This window comes from Bubalus bubalis, chromosome 21 (genome assembly GCF_019923935.1).
Source record: "Bubalus bubalis isolate 160015118507 breed Murrah chromosome 21, NDDB_SH_1, whole genome shotgun sequence".
In the NCBI taxonomy this organism is placed as follows: domain Eukaryota; kingdom Metazoa; phylum Chordata; class Mammalia; order Artiodactyla; family Bovidae; genus Bubalus; species Bubalus bubalis.
Window position 1 is genome coordinate 21,184,743 of NC_059177.1, and position 18,989 is coordinate 21,203,731.

Genomic DNA, 18,989 nt, shown 5'->3' on the forward strand with positions numbered 1-18,989 from the left:
CTTGAAACTGAGTCTCCCTGAAACCAAGTTCCCTTACAAAGTTTAAGATTACTCTATTCAAAACCTTATTCCCTTTCATGGAACCTCTGACCTCAATTCTGTGCTAACTGAACACTAATCAACCAGAGCTGGACGACTAAAACTGCTACTGTTGATAACATCATTAACGTCCTAAAACTACTATCACACATATCATCACTAACATACAAACTCAGGCTGTTCTCCAGGGCAAGATGAGCCAACAGGCCCCCAAGCCATGGACCATCTGGCCAGATAATCCTAACCCAGACTCCCAAATCTACAATTAAGTAATATCACAGAAATGTCACATGACAATGATTAATCCCAGCCTCTTTGTTCTTCCTCCTTTGGAAATCAAAAAATAAAGCCTAACTCAACACTGAGTAGAGTGGATCTGAGGCCTGCCTCCTACTCCCTTGCTTGGCATCCTGTAACACATCCTGACTTTGCTGCAAACGACCACTGTCAAGAGTTTGACTTTCTGCACCATGGACACATGTGCCAAGCAAATAAGTCATTTCCTCTATTTAAAAGTTCCTTTCCCTCTTTCGGTGAAGAACTGGGTATTCAGGCAACTAAAATGAGAGACTTATTTTCCACTGTATGCCCTTCTGTGTGTACACATACAGCCTGTTTCAAAAAAAAGTATAAAAATAAAAATTTTTCTTTCAAATCCTGAAATAGACTTCCATGATTAAACTTAAAAGGAAGATCCCTAGAACCAACCAAAAGCTACAAAATCAATGAGCTATGTACGTACCAAGAGTTCCTAGTCTTAAGCAAAACACTGGTGGAAATCACAACAAATACGCAATCCACAAATGGTACAATGAATTTTGAACTCTTTAAAACAAAATAAGAAAATCAAGTCTTTGTTGATCTATTGAAGATCTATTACAGTAAGCCAGAATCAAAAGAATTAAAAAAAAGAGTATTTTTGAATGTAATTAAAAAGGCCCATCATAGAAAAGTAAAGCCAGATAACTGATTAATAATCATTTGAGTATAGTTTAAATTATCCCAGGGGCTGTAGATTTACTGTAAGAAGTCGTGCTCATTTTCTCAGGTAATAGATGTTTATGTTAGTCTTCTGGTTATGCCTGTGACTCTTGAGAGAATCATACTGGGTTATTAGCCTGGTCTTACCACTTGCCTAGCTGTAGGTCCTTCTTATATGTTCCTTACCTTTGCAATGTCCCTCTTTCTTCAAATGTAAAATGAAGATAACAAGTCTCTATCTCAAGTTAATTAAATTAAAATATATACACCATTTAAAACAACGCCTGCTTCAGGCACTGGTTACAGGTACAGTGGAAGCATTGAATATTTGTTACCATCAACAAACATCACACAGGGTCCATGAAATGTGATGTCAGAAAGTAGTTCATGGTGTTCTGGTTAAGTTTAGGTAAACACACTCCACCCTGGCTCTTTCACTGAATGTAACTAAAAACCATGGACTGAACACATGTAGCAGCTAACTGAGAACTCTGAAAGGAGGTGTAGCAGATAGATCAGACAAGGAAATCAGAACTCAAAACACAAGCAATCTGATGCCATTTCATAGCTGCTTTTTCCTTCCCTCTCAATCTCCCAGAGCCTGGATCAAAGGCAGCCCAATTGCCAGAAACGTGTACTAAGCATGGACAGAGAAAGCTCAAGGAGGAGCCTTCTGATTTTGGTGTGAGGACGGTGTATGGGTGCATGTGCGTGCGTGTGTGTGTTTCTGCGGGGGCGGGGGGGGCGGGGCAGGGACGGGTTGCTAACAGGACAGAGAAAATGGAAATCCTCTGGGTTTTTTCCTTTCTCCTGCCATAGTCCCCACACAAATCAAGTCTGGAAGCCATGAGCACCTAACAGCAGCTATGCCCAGGCAAGTACCTTGAGAGAAGGGAATCTTCTCTAACCAAAGAAACTGTGGTCCAAATAGTACTTGGGAGTGGGATGGACAGGGAGGAGGTAGGAGAAACAGGAGAAATCCCTGTTGAGGTTTTGGGCAGGGTCTTCATTCTCTCTTCTACCACTTAGTCCTTGAAACAGATTCAGTTGAGGGAAGGACATAACAAAGCAGGGAGACTGAACCCATCTATCCATCCATCCACCCACAACTTTCTGGCAGCGGTGGGTGGGGAGGGGTAGGGGGTGGGGGATGGGGATGGGGGTGGAGTCAAGACAGTATCAGAGATTCATAAAGGAAAGGACTAGGTAAATAGACCCCATAAAGTTGTATACAAACTCCTGAGCTCATCCTCAAACTGTGATATGTGACCCTGACCCTGAACAACTTATCAAAAGCCTTGAGAGCTAAACTATGATGTAGACCACTAACCAGATTTCCAGTTAATCCCCTCAGTAGTGTACAGGCAGGAATGATCCCAAAAGCACTAATGCAAACTGGACTGACATTAGAACCAAAGCCCACAGAAAAAGGCAAATTGGAGCCTCTGGCCTGAATCTGGGTCAACTGCCTGCTAAAACAGAATAACAAAAAACATTCTCCAAAGAATTTTAAAAAATCCCAGAGTCTTGTTTCTAAGTATCTAGAATAAGTAAATATATGAAGAATTAAGAAAAATTTCAACAAGCAAGGGAAAAAGACAATGAAAAGATGCCAACATCAAGATGACAATATATTGGAAATAACAATAGCTACCATAACCATACTCCAAGAAGGATACATACTCTAGAAATGAATGGAACAGAAAGTTTCAGCAGGTAAACAGAAGCCATAAAATAGAACCAAATGGAAATCTTAAAAATGAAAAATAACCAAAATTTTTATTTATGTTTTTTTTTTAATTTTTAAACTTTACAATATTAAACTTTACAATATTGTATTGGTTTTGTCAAATATTGAAATGAATGCACCACAGGTATACATGTGTTCCCCATCCTGAACCCTCCCTCCCTCCCCGTACCAGCCCTCTGGGTCGTCCCAGTGCACCAGCCCCAAGCATCCAGTATCGTGCATCGAACCTGGACTGGCGACTCGTTTCATACATGATATTATACATGTTTCAATGCCATTCTCCCAAATCATCCCACCCTCTCCCTCTCCCACAGAGTCCAAAAGACTGTTCTATACATCAGTGTCTCTTTTGCTGTCTCGTATACAGGGTTATTGTTACCATCTTTCTAAATTCCATATATATGCGTTAGTATACTGTATTGGTGTTTTTCTTTCTGGCTTACTTCACTCTGTACAATAGGCTCCAGTTTCATCCACCTCATTAGAACTAATTCAACTGTATTCTTCTTAATGGCTGAGTAATACTCCATTGTGTATATGTACCACTGCTTTTTTATCCATTCATCTGCTGATGGACATCTAGGTTGCTTCCATGTCCTGGCTATTATAAACAGTGCTGCGATAAACATTGGGGTACACGTGTCTCTTTCCCTTCTGGTTTCCTCAGTGTGTATGCCCAGCAGTGGGATTGCTGGGTCACAAGGCAGTTCTATTTCCAGTTTTTTAAGGAATCTCCACACTGTTCTCCATAGTGGCTGTACTAGTCTGCATTCCCACCAACAGTGTAAGAGGCTTCCCTTTTCTCCACACCCTCTCCAGCATTTATTGCTTGTAGATTTTTGGATCGCAGCCATTCTGACTGGCGTGAAATGGTACCTCATAGTGGTTTTGGTTTGCATTTCTCTGATAATGAGTGATGTTGAGCATCTTTTCATGTGTTTGTTAGCCATCTGTATGTCTTCTTTGGAGAAATGTCTATTTAGTTCTTTGGCCCATTTTTTGATTGGGTCATTTATTTTTCTGGAGTTGAGCTGTAGGAGTTGCTTGTATATTTTTGAGATTAGTTGTTAGTCAGCTGCTTCATTTGCTATTATTTTCTCCCATTCTGAAGGCTGTCTTTTCACCTTGCTAATAGTTTCCTTTCTTGTGCAGAAGCTTTTAAGTTTAATTAGGTCCCATTTGTTTATTTTTGCTTTTATTTCCAATATTCTGGGAGGTGGGTCATAGAGGATCCTGCTGTGATGTATGTCGGAGAGTGTTTTGCCTATGTTCTCCTCTAGGAATTTTATAGTTTCTGGTCTTAAGTTTGGCCTCACTGGATGGGCTAACAGAAGAATGGAGGTAAAAGAAAAAACTCAATGAAGTTGAATACAGATTAAGAGAAATTAGCTGAACTAAGAAAAGATGGGGGGGGTAGTCAACAGACTCTCAAGGATCTTTAAGATAATATAAAAATGTCTAACATTCATGTCACTGAAATCCCAGGATAAGAGAAAAAGAATGGTACCACATAAGACTTCAAATAGCCAAAATCAAACAAAGCATTATCCTTCCTGATTCCTAATTCTATTACAAACCTGCAGTAATCAAAACAGAATGGTATGCGTATAAAAAGCCACAAAGATCAAAGGAACAAAACAGAGAACTAGGAGATAAACCCATGCATATACACCCAACTAATTTACAACAAAGGAGCTAAGGATATACAGTAAGAAAGACAGTCACTCCAATCAATGGCACCGGGAAAACTGGACAACCATAAAACTGCACCACTGACCAAAGAATGAAAGTGGACCACCATCTTACATTACACTGAAAACATTAATTCAAAGTGGATTAAGGACTTTAACATAAGACCTAAAACTGTAGCACTCCTGGAAGACACAGGTGGCAAGCTCCCTGACAGGTCTTGCTGACAATTTTTTAAAATTTAACATGAAAAGCAACAAATGCAAAAATAAACAAGTGTGAGCTATATCAAACTAAAAAGCTTTTGCAAAGCAAAAGAAACCATCAACAAAATGAAAAAGCAATGTAGCAAATAGGAGAAAATATGTACATATCATGTAACTGGTAAGCGGTTAATATACAAAATATAAGAACTCATACAACTCAACAGCTAGCAAAAAAGCAACTGGTTAAAAATGGACAGAAGATCTGAAGACATTTTTCCAAAGACATATAGACAGCCAATGGACAGATGAAAAAGCGGTCTGTATCACTAATCATCAAGGAAATGCAAATCAAAACTACAATAAGAAATCATCTCACACTTGTTAAAATGGCTATTATCAAAAAAAACAACAAATAACAAGTGTTGGCAAGGATCTGGAGAAAAGGAAACTCTTGCTTTGGGTGGTAATATAAATCCGCACTATTGGCCACTTTGAAAAATGATATGGAGGTCCCTCAAAAAATTAAAAACAGAACTACCATCAGACCAGATCAGATCAGTTGCTCAGTCCTGTCCGACTCTTTGCGACCCCATGAATCGCAGCACGCCAGGCCTCCCTGTCCATCACCAACTCCTGGAGTTCACTGAGACTCACGTCCATTGAGTCAGTGATGCCATCCAACCTTCTCATTCTCTGTCGTCCCCTTCTCCTCCTGCCCCCAATCCCTCCCAGCATCAGAGTCTTTTCCAATGAGTCAATTCTTCTCATGAGGTGGCCAAGGGACTGGAGTTTCAGCTTTAGCATCATTCCTTCCAAAGAAATACCAGGGCTGATCTCCTTCAGAATGGACTGGTTGGATCTCCTTGCAGTCCAAGGGACTCTCAAGAGTCTTCTCCAACACCACAGTTCAAAAGCATCAATTCTTCGGCCCTCAGCCTTCTTCACAGTCCAACTCTCACATTCATACATGACCACAGGAAAAACCATAGCCTTGACTAGACGAACCTTTGTTGGCAAAGTAATGTCTCTGCTTTTGAATATGCTATCTAGGTTGGTCATAACTTTCCTTGCAAGGAGTAAGTGTCTTTTAATTTCATGGCTGCAGTCACCATCTGTAGTGATTTTGGAGCCCAGAAAAATAAAGTCTGACACTGTTTCCCCATCTATTTCCCATGAAGTGATGGGACCGGATGCCATGATCTTAGTTTTCTGAATGTTGAGCTTTAAGCCAACTTTTTCACTCTCCACTTTCACTTCTGTCAAGAGGCTTTTTAGTTCCTCTTCACTTTCTGCCATAAGGGTGGTGTCATCTGCATATCTGAGGTGATTGATATTTCTCCCGGCAATCTTGATTCCAGCTTGTGTTTCTTCCAGTCCAGCATTTATCATTATGTACTCTGCATATAAGTTAAATAAACAGGGTGACAATATACAGCCTTGATGTACTCCTTTTCCTATTTGGAACCAGTCTGTTGTTCCATGTCCAGCTCTAACTGTTGCTGCCTGACCTGCATACATGTTTCTCAAGAAGCAGATCAGGTGGTCTGGTATTCCCATCTCTTTCAGAATTTTCCACAGTTGATTGTGATCCACACAGTCAAAGGTTTTGGCATAGTCAATAAAGCAGAAATAGATGTTTTTCTGGAACTCTCTTGCTTTTTCCATGATCCAGCGGATGTTGCCAATTTGATCTCTGGTTCCTCTGCCTTTTCTAAAACCAGCTTGAACATCAGGAAGTTCACAGTTCACATATTGCTGAAGCCTGGCTTAGAGAATTTTGAGCATTACTTTACTAGCGTGTGAGATGAGTGCAATTGTGCGGTAATCTGAGCATTCTTTGGCATTGCCTTTCTTTGGGATTGGAATGAAAACTGACCTTTTCCAGTCCTGTGGCCACTGCTGAGTTTTCCAAATTTGCTGGCAGATTGAGTGCAGCACTTCCACAGCATCATCTGTCAGGATTTGGAATAGCTCACCTGGAATTCTATCACCTCCACTAGCTTTGTTCGTAGTGATGCTTTCTAAGGCCCACTTGACTTCACATTCCAGGATGTCTGGCTCTAGGTCAGTGATCACACCATCGTGATTATCTGGGTCGTGAAGATCTTTTTTGTACAGTTCTTCTGTGTATATTTGCCATCTCTTCTTAATATCTTCTGCTTCTGTTAGGTCCATACCATTTCTGTCCTTTATCGAGCCCATCTTTGCATGAAATGTTCCTTTGGTATCTCTGATTTTCTTGAAGAGATCCCTACTCTTTCCCATTTGTTGTTTTCCTCTATTTCTTTGCACTGATTGCTGAAGAAGGCTTTCTTATCTCTTCTTGCTATTCTTTGGAACTCTGCATTCAGATGTTTATATCCTTCCTTTTCTCCTTTGCTTTTCACTTCTCTTCTTTTCACAGCTATTTGTAAGGCCTCCCCAGACAGCCATTTTGCTTTTTTGCATTTCTTTTCCATGGGGATGGTCTTGATCCCTGCCTCCTGTACAATGTCACGAACCTCTGTCCATAGTTCATCAGGCACTCTATCTATCAGATCTAGGCCCTTATATCTATTTCTCAATTTCACTGTATAATCATAAGGGATTTGATTTAGGTCATACCTGAATGGTCTAGTGGTTTTCCCTAGTTTCTTCAATTTAAGTCTGAATTTGGCAATAAGGAGCTCATGGTCTGAACCACAGTCAGCTCCTGGTCTTGTTTTTGCTGACTGTATAGAGCTTCTCCATCTTTGGCTGCAAAGAATATAATCAGTCTGATTTTGGTGTTGACCATCTGGTGATGTCCATGTATAGAGTCTTCTCTTGTGTTGTTGGAAGAGGGTGTTTGTTATGACCAGTGCATTTTCTTGGCAAAACTCTATTAGTCTTTGCCCTGCTTCATTCTGTATTCCAAGGCCAAATTTGCCTGTTACTCCAGGGGTTTCTTGACTTCCTACTTTTGCATTCCAGTCCCCTATAATGAAAAGGACATCTTTTGTGGGTGTTAGTTCTAAAAGGTCTTGTAGGTCTTCATAGAACCGTTCAACTTCAGCTTCTTCAGCGTTACTGGTTGGGGCATAGACTTGGATTACCGTGATATTGAATGGTTTGCCTTGGAAACGAACAGAGATCATTCTGTCGTTTTTGAGATTGCATCCAAGTACTGCATTTTGGACTCTTTTGTTGACCATGATGGCTACTCCATTTCTTCTGAGGGATTCCTGCCCGCAGTAGTAGATATAATGGTCATCTGAGTTAAATTCACCCATTCCAGTCCATTTGAGTTCGCTGATTCCTAGAATGTCGACATTCGGTCTTGCCATCTCTTATTTGACCACTTCCAATTTGCCTTGATTCATGGACCTGACATTCCAGAACTACCATATGACCCAGCAATTCCACTTCTGGGTACTTATCTGAAGAAAATGAAGACTTTAACTCAAGAAGATACATGCATCCCCATGTTCAGTGCAACATTATTTACAAAAGCCACGATATGGAAAGAACCTGAGCATCCAGTGACAAATGAGAAGACGTTTAAAATGTGAGACAGTTATATACACATGTGTTGCGCGCGCGCGCACACACACACACACACACACACACACACACAATGGAACATTATTCACTCTTTAAAAAGAATGAGATCCTGCCATTTGGAACAACACAGGTGGACCTCAAGAGTAATGCTAAGTGAAAAAAGTCAGACAGAGACAAATACTAAATGATCTCACTTACATGTGGAATTTAAAAACAAAACAGCAAAAAATATAAGCTTACAGATACAGAAAACAGACAAGTGGTTGCCAGAAATGGGTGAAAGGGTCAAAAGTCACAAAATTCCAATTATAAAGTCAGTCAGTCATAGGGATATAATGTACAGCATGGTGAGAAAGTTAATAGTATTGTATTAAATATTTGAAAGCTGCCCAGAGTAAATCTTCAAAGTTCTCATCACAAGAAAAAAAGTTTCTTGGCAACTATGAAAGGTGATAGAGGTTAACTACACTTATTGTGGTTATCATTTTGCAAGACATATGAATATTTAATCATTTTACTTCAGATTATACAACTAACCATTGTATGCCAACTACACAATAAAGAAAAAAAGAGAGAAGAATGGCTGAAAATGTTCAACATTTGGTCAAAGACAGAGATTCAAGAAGTGCAACCAATCCAAAACAGGGTAAGCTCGAAGAAATCCATATCCAGATACATCATAATTGAACTGCTGAGATCAGACAAAAAAATCTTGAAAGTAGCCCCAGAGAGAAATGATACATGAAAATAGCAATTAGAATGTCTATGAGTAACAATTTGAATGATAATGAATTTCTCATCACAAGTAATAAAAGTCTATTCAAAAGTGCTGGAGGAGGGGGGAGAACTGTCAACCTAGAACTCTATATTCAGTGAAAATGCCCTTCAGGAATGAAGATAATAAGGACCCTCTCAAAGGAAGGAAAACAAAAAGAATTTGCACCTGGCAGACATGCTGTAAAAGAAATACTAAAGGAAATTTTTCAGCTATAAAAGAAACTAACAGAGGAAACCTAGAGTTTAGTAATTAAAAGAAAGCAACAGAAATGGTAATATTTGGATAAATGTAATAAACTATTAACTTTCTCTTTACTATAAAATATTTGATAGTTGAAAGAAAAAATTATAACATTGGTATGGTTCTCAACATCTATAGATACAATATGACACATATAACACAAAGAGAAGAAAGTAAACACATCTATATGGTGGTAAGTTTCTACTTTCCACATGAAATGATAATTTTAAGTAAATTAGGTAAAGCATATGTATTTTAATCCCAAGAATAACCAGTAAAGGAGCTATACAAAGAAAACAGCCAAAACCTCAAGAAATTAAAATTCTAAAAAAGTCTAAATGAACAGAAAACAGGAAAGAGGAAAAAGAACAAAAAAGGGAGACAAACAAAACAAACAAAATGGTAGAACTCAATTCAAGCATACCAATAATGAGAGTAAAGTCATCTAAACACACCAACTGAACAACAGATTGCCAGAATACATATATTTTACAAAGATTCAGCCATATGCTATCTTCAAGAAATCCACTTCAAATAAAATGACAGAGTAGGTTAAAAGAAAAAGGACAGAAAGAGTATCACCATGCAACCATTAACCAGAAGAAAGCTGGAGTAAATATATTAATATCAAAGAAAATAGACTTCAAAGTAAGAAAAATTACCAAAGATAAAGAGGAACACTAAGTAATGATAAAAGAATCATTTCTCCAAGAGCATGTAACGTCCTGCATGTGTATGCACCTAACAAAGCTTCAAAATACATAAATTTAAAACTAATGAAACTAAAAGGAGAAATAAACCCACAATTATAGTGACGGTGGAATTACTCTCATGTTAACTGAAAGAACAAATAGCAAGAAAACCAGCAAGGATGCAGTTAAATAACCAACAACAAACGAGGTGTAACCGACATTTATAGAACACTCAAAAAGAGTAGAATACACATTCTTTTTAATAAACATAGAACATTCAAGATAAACCAAATACTGGCCATCAAACAACACTGGAGAAATGTTAAAAGGTTCAAGTCATAGAAACTATGTTCTCTGACTACAATAGAATTAAACTAGAAATAATTAATACTAAAATATCAGGAATAACCAAATATAGTCTTTGAGGCAAGGAGGAAGTCTCAAGGAAAATTACAAAGTATTTTAAACTAAATAAAAAACTTATCCAGATTTGCGGGATGCAGCTAAAGCAATGCTTAGAAGTAAGACTCAAATGTTTATATTCTTCTCTAATAAGAAGAACCTCAAATTAACAATGTGAAAAATTAAAAAAAAAAGAACAAATATGTACAGCACAGCGACTATAGTTAACACTGCTGTATGGTATATTTGAAAGCTGTTAAGAGAGTAAAATCCTAAGAGTTAATCACCACAAGAAAAAAAAAATTTTTTCCCTCTTTTTTTTTTTTTTGTATCTGAGATGATGGGATTAACTAAAGTTGTGATAATCATTTCACAATATATGAAAGTTAAGCCATTATGCTGTATACCTGAAATGTACCCAGTGCTTATGTCAATTATATCTCAATAAAACTAGGAAAGCAGGGTGGGAGAGAAAAAAATATCCAAAACAAGGAGAAGGAAACAGTAAGAGCAGTAGTTAATAACACTGATTGGAAAATCCTCTGACATTAATCAAAGGAACCAAGGGCTGATTCTCTGAAGATAAATAAAACTGATGAACAACCGACCAATGAAAAAAGAGGGGATAAAAATTACAAACATCCACAAAGGAAATATTATTAAACTCAATAGGTAGTAAAGGGATAATAAGGAAATACTATGAACTCTACCCACACAAATTTAACAACTCCAGTGAAATTGACCAACTCCTTAAAAGTCACAATCTACCAGAACTGCAGGCGAGTTCTTTACCATTGAGCCACCAGGGAAGCCCTTTTTAACAGTCCTCTACTTACTAAAGAGGGCTTCCCTGGTGGCTCAGTGGTAAAAAAAAATTCGCCTGCAAATGCAGGAGACATGGGGTTCCGTCTCTGGGTAGGGATGATCCCCTGGAGAAGGAAATGGCAACCCACTCCAGTATTCTTGCCCGGAGAATTCTATGGACAGAAAAGCCTGGCAGGCTACAGTCCACAGGGTAGCAAAACAGTTGGACACAACTTAGCGACTAAACAACAGCAACAATTTATTAAAGAAATGGAATTAGTAATTTTAAATCTTCTTAAAAAGAAATCTCTGGACCAAGATATTTTCACTGGGGAACTCTACCAAAACAATACAAACTCTACAAAATCTCTTCCCTAAAAATTAAAGCGAAAGCAAAGTGGCTCAGTCGTGTCCGAATCTTTGCGACCCTATGGGGTGTAGCCTACCAGGCTCCCCCCTCCATGGGATTCTCCAGGCAAGAATATTGGAGTGGGTTGCCATTTCCTTCTCAAGGAATATTTCCCAGCTCATTTTATAAGTTCAGCATTATCTTGATACCCAAAAATAGTTTACAACATACACAAAGGTTGATACTCTGTCCGAAAATAAATATAAAATATAAGACAGGAACAAGAAGGAAGAGGAATGGCTCACTGGTTATGATATGCTGAATGGTCTAGATGTCAAAACCGGGCAGTTCTGTCGAACCAAATGCTGGGGGAGGAGGGAGGGGAGTGGGAGCACGCCAAGCCCCTTGGCTTCTGGTGGTAACATCTCTGAAATTAATTCTAATTTTCAACAGCAAATCACAGTTCCACATATAGAGCTGCTTCTCTGAGATTGTCTTTTCTCTTTTGACTGTACCCATGCTTCAGTTTTAAGGAGTGTTAAAATCTGTTCCAACGTTCACTACATAGAGAATTAAAGACAAGATTAATCTGTGTTGGAACTTATCCATGAGGCTTAGTTCCTGAAACACCATGAGAGCATTATTTTTAAAACTGCCACACATGGTCCCCAAAGTGAAGAAAACAACTAATCACATCCTGTATAGAAGATGATGCCATGACCAACGCCACCTCTGAAAGAACATGACTAGGAAGGCCACTGGGAGCCCCACAAACTCTGTGTCACAAACTGCCCTAATTTCTCTTAGACAAAACACCCATGAGGAATTGAACTGACTCATTCAGAACTCCCAGGTCCAATAATATCCATTAACTATTTTTGCTTCCTGTTCATCTCCATTGTTTCTCTGGGCCATGTAACCGTTGACAACATTTAACACAATTTTCTGAGTCTGCCTCACTCTATTTCCAGGGAAACAAATTTCACTGTTCACTGAAACTGTAATATCCATTAGTTGCTTTTTAGATCTACAATGAAACAAATACCAATTACTGAGAAAGTACAAAGAAACTGTCTCCTAGTTTGGAATTTAACCTGTGACTCTTACTGCTACTTGGAACCCTTAAATGTTAGTATGAAAAATTCTCTAAATATAACCAAGGATTACAGCATATCATGCCAGATGACAGCACATGCATGATCTCTTATCAGTTTCCTTTTCCATCTGGAAGGTATAAATGAAGCTACTGAAACCCTGCTCCATAGGTTTTTATTTCATAAAACAGGCAAGCCTCCCTTATCTTTTAAGGACTAGCCGAGGCATTCTAGACAGCAGTAGTGGAGGCAAGAAAATGTTTCTAAACATAATTGTGATGTCAGACTCTGAGAAAACAAACTGTGAGACCTATCTTTAGGATACATTAAAACATGAATTTTAATGTACTAGCCCTTTATTGCCTACTTTTAAATTTTCCAGCCTTGTGGATTTACAACCTTATCTCACCCGCTAATAACATCATGTGGATTGCTCTGTCTTCCCTCACTGTAAAATGTTTAGCAGCACTGTTTACCTTTTAAAAAATCAAAGTCAGTAATTTCACCTCAATGTTTTAAACTAGAGTATATCAATTCTTTTAGCTATCTGTTTATCTGCGTATCAGTAGAGACATCTCTGATTCAATATTTATCAGTTTGGCAGTATATTGGCATGGCTGCACAGAATGCCATGGTCTGAATACATTCTCTCTCATGGTTGTTTTTTACCCTCTGGATCGCTGGGTGTCCCCAAAGAAACATTACACTCTGTGAAGTTATTCCATTAGCCCAGTCAGTACTATCAGGATTGCTTCATACTGAAACGCAGCCCTTAAATGGTGGCCAGGCATGAACACTGCGTGCACACTGCTCAGTTCCAAACTGCGTGCCTTCCAAGAGGCTATCATCATTATTTATTCAGTAGCTGCCTGCAGCCCCGCTTACTACCATCCAGGTGGGGAGTTGGGTGGGGAGTTTGGCAGAGAATGGAAAGTGCAGAAAGAGACTGAAGTAACAAGAATATTCTCCAGTGATATGTGTTCACTGCATCAAGAACATATTACTTATTAGCTAGGATACATGCTGTTGGCTTACCCTATTAATAACAATAAAAATAACAATAGTGGCACATCTGTCATTTCACTGGCCTCATTTTACAAAAAAGGAAACCAGAAGTCAAGGTCTCAAGATCACATATTCAGCTAAAGAGTGGCAAAATTGGAATCTGAACCCAGATCTAAATTTCAAAGCCAGAATGTTACTCTCTATCCGAATATAATACTTCGAGTGCAGCAACTACACTCCAGTTGAAAAAAAATACTTCGGGCATTTGAGGGTTATTTGACAGGGAAGGGTCATTATTTGTACGAAGCTTGAAATCAATGTTAGGATGTTCAACAACAGCAACAACAAAAAACACACTTAATGATCAACTGCTGCTGCTGCTGCTAAGTCACTTCAGTCGTGTCCGACTCTGTGCAACACACAGAGACGGCAGCCCACCAGGCTCCCCCGTCCCTGGGATTCTCCAGGCAAGAACACTGGAGTGGGTTGCCATTTCCTTCTCCAATGCATGAAAGTGAAAAGTGAAAGTGAAGTCGCTCAGTCAGCTCCGACTCTTAGCGACCCCATGGACTGAGAGGTTGTAAATCTGAATGGATACTATGTTAGTAATCTACTAGCATGTGCAGTAAAACAGCAACTTAGAGCAGATCAGAATCTTTCTTCCACCAAGCCAAAATTAGTGACCACAAAGTTACAAACAGGAAGACAAACCAAACAGAGTAGCAAATTTTTCAAAGGGTTACTCCAAACATCCTAGCACATCTATAGTGGATTAGGGCAAAGGATAGTCTGTTATTTTAGTTTCTCTCTCACAATACTGGAAAACTTACATCAACATTCAGAAACTGGTCCTCGGAGCCCACTACACCTCTACCCTAAAACTCAGGAGTCGCTGAAACAGGATCCCTGCTCAGTGCTCACTAAGGAGTGAGGGCTTTCCATTTCACCTACCATTTAGCTGGAGCACATGCCCCTGTCTGAATCCCCAAATGTCACATCAACCACAGTGATAATTACCAACCGTGGAGCACTGTGCTGATTATCTTACCTCATACCATGAGTGCACGGGATACCCAGGGTCACTCCCAAATTGCCAGTGAGCAAACTGAAGCTTTGAGGGGGTCACAGAACTTGGGCAGATCACAAATTCAAATTGAGGCAGGTCTGATCCAACGCATTTAAACATGATCCAACACTGCCTCACTCTGTTAAGTCAATAATTTCGAAGCAGCTATTGGGTCAGGCCCAGAGCTAACTTAGTGGCCAAAACAATAATAAGGAAGCTTACAGTATGGAAGTAAGCACAGATGAACAGATAACTGGCACAAATACAATTCTGAACAAAGTACTGTGAAAACAGAGCAAGAGACAATTAACTTTCCCTGGGAGAAGAGCTGGGGCAAGGGTTCACAGACGTGGGCCCTAAACAATACATAAGACAGACTCATCTAAGGGAAAAGGAACACTGGGAGCTAAAAACTGTATTGTAGTCCAATAAAGAAAGGTATAGGCCAAAAAAGAATGGATGTCTCATTCTCCTTCATTACCAGAGTCTAACATGTACTCAAAGGCCTGATGCCTCCATCCTTCGCCCCATATCCACGTTGCTGATTTTCACTGGCAAATTTAAGATCTCCTCCGAAGTGTCACAAAAGCACAACACAACACTAAGATTTAGAAATGCTCTTACGAACAATAAAATAGGGACTAGTAAAGCAGACTGAAAGCATACAGCAACAAACGGCCAAAGAAAGCTAAAACTGCAAATGGACCACCACGAGATCACAGCTAATTTCCAAATTAGTCTCAGTTGCAAGACTTGGAAGAGCAGTACTTATCAGGTGGCAAAGCAAGCCTAAAGGATTTGTCTGTAAACATGGATTCAGCACAGCTCACCATTTTTATGGAACAGAACATTCAACCTGAGAGTTGAAGCTGAATTCCAGCTTTAGCTAAAACCTGTGTTATTACACCTTTCTTTACCTTATATAATTAATATCCACTCAACAAATGAACCAATAAAAAAGTATAGCGCCTTGTGTGTGAAAGCACTTCTTAAAACAGTTTCCTTAACTAAATAAATGAAATGATTTTTATTGAATGCCCTGTGTAACGGAGATACAGGAAAAGGATGATAAAGAAATAGTAGGATGTTTCGGAACATCCTTCATGTTAAGTACCGTTGAGAACGACATGGTGTTGTTGGCACAGCCATTTCCTGTCTTGTTTTATGGTAATGTCCACATGTTCCAAAATGCACTGGTGTCTGTGAGCACTGCGAGCACCATAAATCCACAACAGACCACGCCAAGGGAGTTTCTAAGCAGACATCAAACAGCCTGAGATATGAGGACTGAGGACTACACTCTGTCTTTGCAACTACACAGTAAAATAACAAAGAGAAAAAATGATATTCTGAGCCTAATATTATCCACAAGCTTACCCAACACCTAAGAAAAATCCCAACTTAAACCACAAAAGATCAGATACTCTATATGTTTGCTGCTGCTGTTGTTGTTCAGCTGCTCGGTCGTGTCCAACTCTTGCAACCCCAGGACTGCAGCTCACCAGGCTTCCCTCTCCTTCACCATCACCTGGAGCTTGCTCAAACTCATGTCCATTGAATTAGAGATGTCATCCAACCACTGCATCCTCTGTCATCCCTTTCTCCTTCTGCCTTCAACCTTTCCCTGTATCAGGGTCTTTTCCAGTGAGTTGGCTTTCCACATCAGCTGGCCAAAGTATTGGAGCTTCAGTTTCAGCATCAGTCCTAATATATATTCAGGCTTCCCTGGTGACTCAGAGGATAAAGCATCTGCCCGCAATGCAGAAGTCCTAGGTTTGATCCCTCGGTCGGGAAGATTCCCTGGAGAAGGACATGGCAACCCACTCCAGTATTCCTGCCTGGAGAATCCCATGGATGGAGGAGCCTGGTGGGCTACATATATAGTCTATGGGGTCACAGAGAGTCGGACATGATATATTCAGAGTTGATCTCCTTTAGGATGGACTGGTTGGATCTCCTTGCAGTCCAAAGGGCTCTCAAGAGTCTTCTCCAACACCACAGTTTAAAAGCATCAATTCTTCAACCTTCAGCCCTCTTTAAGGTCCAACTCTCACATCCATTCCTCTGGTGGCTCAGACAGTAAAAGCATCTGCCTGCAATGCAGGAGACCCAGGTTCGATCCCTGGGTCAGGCAGATCCCCTGACAAAGGAAATGGCAACCATTCCAGTACTCTTGCCTGGAAAATTCCATGGATGGAGGAACCTGGTAGGCTACAGTCCAAGGGGCCGCAAACAGTCAGACACAACTGAGCGACTTCACCTTCACTTCTCCCTTTCTCACATCCACACATGACTCTACTGGAAAAAGCATAGCTTTGACTAGACAAAGCTTTGTCAGCAAAGTAATGTCTCTGCTTTTTAATATGCTGTCTAGGTTGGTCATAGCTTTTCTTCCAAGGAGTAAGCATCTTTTAATTTCATGGCTGCAATCACTGTCTGCAGTGATTTTGGAGCTCCAAAAAATAAAGTCTGTCACTGTTTCCATTGTTTCCCCATCTATTTGCCATGAAGTGATGGGACCAGATGCCATGATCTTTGTTTTCTGAATGCTGAGTTTTAAACCAGCTTCATCACTCTCCTCTTTCACGTTCATCAAGAGTCTCTTTAGTTCCTCTTCGCTTTCTGTCATAAGGGTGGTGTCACCTGAATGTCTGAGGTTATTGATATTTCTCCTGGCAATCTTGATTCCAGCTTGTGCTTCCATCCAGCCCTGCATGTTGAAAGCACACAAAATACACATACCGACTTTTCTCTCAGAAGAAAGACACTAAACCAGGGATGTTCCTGGGATAGAAATATCCCCTTCAAATTAAGCAGCAAAAGCTTCCAAGACTATAAGAGTCTGAGTCACTGAATTCAGCTGTCTAAAGGACCTGTTATTGACGGCCTGCATTCTGGGCACAGATTAACGTCCCTAAGCACCAAAAATAAGTCAAGATAGTCCAACTGCAATTCAAAGAAGTGGAGATACCCTGCTTGGTCCTTGTGTACAAAACACTGGCCAAGACGTGGAATGAAATTTCAATGCTCAGTTTTAGCTCCACTGTACTTAAACATAGCACTAATTCCCAAACATCATTCCCTTTATATCATTAATTATATAATACATTTTATACTCAACACATCCCCTTCTCTTCACCATACCCTCTCTTCTCTACCCCATATGGGCTACTTGTTCATCACACAATCACATTTCCCACCATTCACTTAAATCCTTAAAAAGGTCTTTGACTATGTATGAATTTCCCTTGGCTCGACCCATCTGATTCAACTGCTCAACTGTACTCACTCCACTTTCATAATAATGCTCACTACTTTCCCTGACTCCCTATCCCCATTTCATTCTCTCTCAACTAGATCCTTGTAATGAGCTGATAACTTTTTAATGGTCTCTACACTGCTACTAAGTTAATCCTTTGGAAACACAGTTCTTCATTCCCTTGAACAAGAATCTTCAATGCCTCCCCACGCCTACAGATTCAAACTTAGTCAAGGCTTTTTGTGAACTAGATCAGCCTATTTTTCTGGTCTTTTGTTTCTTTCCTTCATGCAGGCAGACTACAGTCCTATGGGGTCGCAAAGAATTAGACACAATTGAGCATGCACTCACACAGGTTATAATTAATCTGACAAAAGTTTTTGCCCTCAATCGTGTCTCTGCTTCTCCTTTGCTTCTCCTACTGTTCCTTCATGGCACTGGACGCTCTAGGAGGGAAGGAAACATGTCTGTTTTGTCCTTCATTATGATGAAGAACAATGCCTTAAATAACTACTGAATGAATAAAAACTACTCTAATCAAAGCTTAGCTTGACAGCCATTCTCAGCATAGTCCCACAAAAAGCCAGCAAACTGCCTTTCTAGAACTCCTCTGATGTCTTCCATGAGGGTAGGGAGATTTCCAGAGCATTATGAGAAAATTTTAAGACAGCTGATATTTCTAACCTACACATGACTACTATAAGGCACATAATCTACTATAAATAATCTTGTCTGGTACATTTACAAATCATCTCCTACCACTATGCCTTGCACACAGTTTGAGTGTAACAGAACAGACACACTAGTTTACTGTTAAATTCATTCATTCATTTACTCAACATTTAGAGAGCTTATTATGTGCCAGGCACTGTTCTTTGCATTGGGATGCAGCAGTGAAAAAAGGAAAAAGCCCCTATGGAACTTATATACAGAAAACAGATGAAGACAAAAGGCAAGATAACTTCTGATGGTGGTATAAGTGTGACGAAAATTATGATGGAGGTAATATGAGCAATCCTGACTGGGAAAGATATCCATCCTTGGATTGAGAGAGGAAGAGATCAAGAGTTCTGTCTTGAACTGACTGAACTTGAGTCACCTATCACCATGACA

General features: G+C 39.6%; 1 protein-coding gene across 1 annotated transcript in view; it reads right to left on the reverse strand.

The window, feature by feature from the left end:
- ARL8B (ADP ribosylation factor like GTPase 8B) overlaps positions 1 to 18,989 on the reverse strand; it is a 56,216-nt gene that overhangs the window by 25,259 nt on the left and 11,968 nt on the right. The window lies entirely within an intron of this gene.